Below are 3,302 nucleotides of genomic sequence, written 5' to 3' on the forward strand. Positions count from 1 at the left end.
CCTCCTCCTCTACCTCCTCCTCCTCCTCCTCTACCTCTTCCTCCAATTCCCCCTTCCCTCTTCCTCTTCCTCCTCCACTTCTTCCTCCTCCTTCTTCCCCTCCCTCTTCATCTCCCTCGCCTTTTCCTTCTTCTTCTTTCTTCTTTCTTCTTCCTCTTCTTCTATTTTCTTATTTTTTCTCCTTTCTTACCTACTGACTTCACCAGGGACTTGAATAATTTTCCTTTGCCTTTTAGCCTTCTTCTGAAATCTTCTTTCTTCTTTAATTGTTCTATTATTTGCTCTTCTACTTTTTAAGTTTTCTAAGATGAAAATCTCTCTAGTGAATGCAAAGATACTCTTATTTGTCTTAGATTTTGTTTAACAGTGATATCTGTTTATCAACAACACAGTTCACAAACAAGAACTTTCAACAGAATTATGCTCCTGTTGAAAACTCTGCTTCAGTTCCCAAACATTACCATGGCCATCTTCCCTACACAAACAGGAGCACAACCAAAATTGTTAAGCAAATGAAGTTTGTAAACAAAGGTACCACTGGTAACTAAAAATCTTGTACCTAGTATTAAGTGTGGCAAATTGTCAGTTAACATGGTATGTCTCTTTCAAACCATAAGTTTGATGTGATTGTTATTATTGATTCTAGTATTTTAGCCATGCTGATGCATTTTTTTGAAATTAACAGATTTTCTTCAATAACTAGATAGTCTGGGGGTGATATCAATACCATAGCCTAATATCAAAGAACTAGGTGTTAGGGTAAACAGACTGAAAACTCTCATCTTTAATAAATAGAATATACAGAATCCTGGGAAAGACTCAAAAGCCAAAAGCCAGTTATACTTAGAAGGAAACTGTAAACAATAGTAATTTTTCATAGAGGTCTCAATACTAGTAATAGAGCTACCTACCATCAACAATTTAGAATCCCAATAGAGAAAACAAATAAACAAAAAAAATAGAAACTGAGAAAATATGGAACCAACATACAAACCAACACTCCCAACTCACACAAGTCAAAACTAGGGGACACTGATGAGAAATAAATCAAAAGCTGTCCATCTAAATTTACCAATATGATAGTAGAGGAAATAAAAATAGATGAATAAATTGCTTGACAAAAGCAAAACAGGAATAATTGCCAAAATGATGAAATAAGTTATGAACATAATGAAGAAAATGATTAATGAGTCTATAATAGATAGAGTGGCACTTCAGTTCACAAACCAAATTCATTCCATGATTCTGGTAATAAACCAAACCAAAAGTCCTCAAACAGTTCAGTGTAACTAAAATTAATCCATTCTTACCCATATGTATTTTTTCAACCAGAAAAATATGAAACAAAGTACAGCATGAAGAGAGAAAACACTAACCTTGCTTGATGTATTTTCTGGCATGGAAAGTGCAAAGGTGAGGGGAGTATAATTTGGAGGGTGAGGTCCTTCCACAACGATATTGGACATTTTCCTGCTACATGACAGAGGTTCTATTTTGCATTTTCTTCCAGAAGAATTCTGTATAATCACATTTGGAGGCTTTTTGAAAGAGCTTTTGTTTTTGTTTTTGTTTTTACGAATCCCAGAATTGATTTTTCTTGTAGGCTTCTACAGCAGCCTTGGCAGAAATGGAAGATTCTCTCTGTCTTTTTACCCTGTGGATGCCACCATTCTTGAGGAATTGATAAAGCCAACCAATACTGGCTTTAAATTCATCATTACTTTCCCTTGTAAAGGGGTTCCTTTGCTATAAATCACTGTGCTGCTTCCTGCCAGCCATTTCTACTGCAAAATTGTTCACAAATATAAATGTATGCGAACTGAGGCAGTACTTCTCAGACACAAAAATAGAGAAGCTTAAGAAAGACAGGGAAACCATGAATGACTAGTAGAAGAAATAATAGGAATTCATAAAACATGTACAAAGAGATATCTAGGAGATTACAAAATTATATTTAAAACATATGGCGCTAAATCATTAAATGACAAATAAATAAATAAAATAAAACAGACAGGTCTTTTATCCAACTTTATCAAAATAAGAAAAAAAAAAAGACCCAAATCCTTGTAATTAGAAATGAAAAGAATGAAGTCATAAAAAATTCTATAGAAATCCAGGAGACACTCAGTATCTACCAGGAGAGCTTGCACTCTAATGAGGGAAATGTCAGAATAAATTGCTAGATTTATAGTTAAATACAATTCACCAAAGATAAAGCAAGAATATATAAAATTTCTAAACAATTCCATATCAATTAATGATAACAATGTGGTAAGAAACATACTACCCACAAAAGAAAATTCATTTCCTGGTGAATTTTACAAGAATTTTAGAGATTTAGTGCTATGATTCCTTAAAATCGTTAATAAAATTGAAAGAGATACAGTAGTCCCAAAGTCATTTTTGGAGGTAAGCATTATTGTAATAAGAAAACCAGAGAAAGAACCCACCAAAAAAGAGAACTTCAGGCCAATAGCAATAAAGAGCATAGAATCAAAAATCTTCAGTGAGATGGTGAAAGTCAGACTGCAGCAAGTCATCAAAAAGCTATACACCATGACCACAGAGGGTTCATTCCAGAGATGCAGGGATGGGTCAACGTATGTCAGTCAATAAATGTAATCCACCACATCAACAGAGCAGAGGAAAAAAAGCACACAGTCATCTCAATTGATGCAAAAAAATCATTCAAGAAAATCCAACAGCCTTTCATGATTAAAACTGTGAAGAAAATTGGAATAGGAGATCCTTATCTCAATCGGATAAAGTCCATCTATGACAAATCATCATTCAAAATTATTTTAAATGGTCAAACTCTGAATGGTTTCATTGTAAAATCAGGAAAAAGACAACGATACCCACCCTGTTTAGTGTACTTCTGGAAACATTAGCCAGAAGAGTCAGACAAGAGAAAAAAAGAAAGTGAATATGGCTAGGAAAGGAAGATGTCACAAGCCATTATTTACTGATGACATGACACTTGTCTTAGTTACTTTTCTGATTGCTGAAACAAAATAGCTGGCATCCAATGTTAAAGGGGCAAAGAATTGTTTGGCTCACAATTTATAGAGATTTTAGTCTGTAATTGCTTGGTATCGAGGCAGGGTGGGACATGGCAGAAGGGGAATAGTTCATGGTGGTGGAAGAAAGCAAATGCAACAAGAGAGAACCAGTGGTCAGAAAGTAGCAGCAAGATAAACAAAAACAAAAGGGTGATAGGAGCCTCTTTCTGTCCTTTTACCTTATCCAGACTACTGGTGTTAGGGTGGTATCAATTTAATTAGTGGGCTGATCCAGCAGTC

Source organism: Octodon degus, unplaced genomic scaffold, assembly GCF_000260255.1.
Source record: "Octodon degus isolate 3935 unplaced genomic scaffold, OctDeg1.0 scaffold00099, whole genome shotgun sequence".
Classification (NCBI taxonomy): domain Eukaryota; kingdom Metazoa; phylum Chordata; class Mammalia; order Rodentia; family Octodontidae; genus Octodon; species Octodon degus.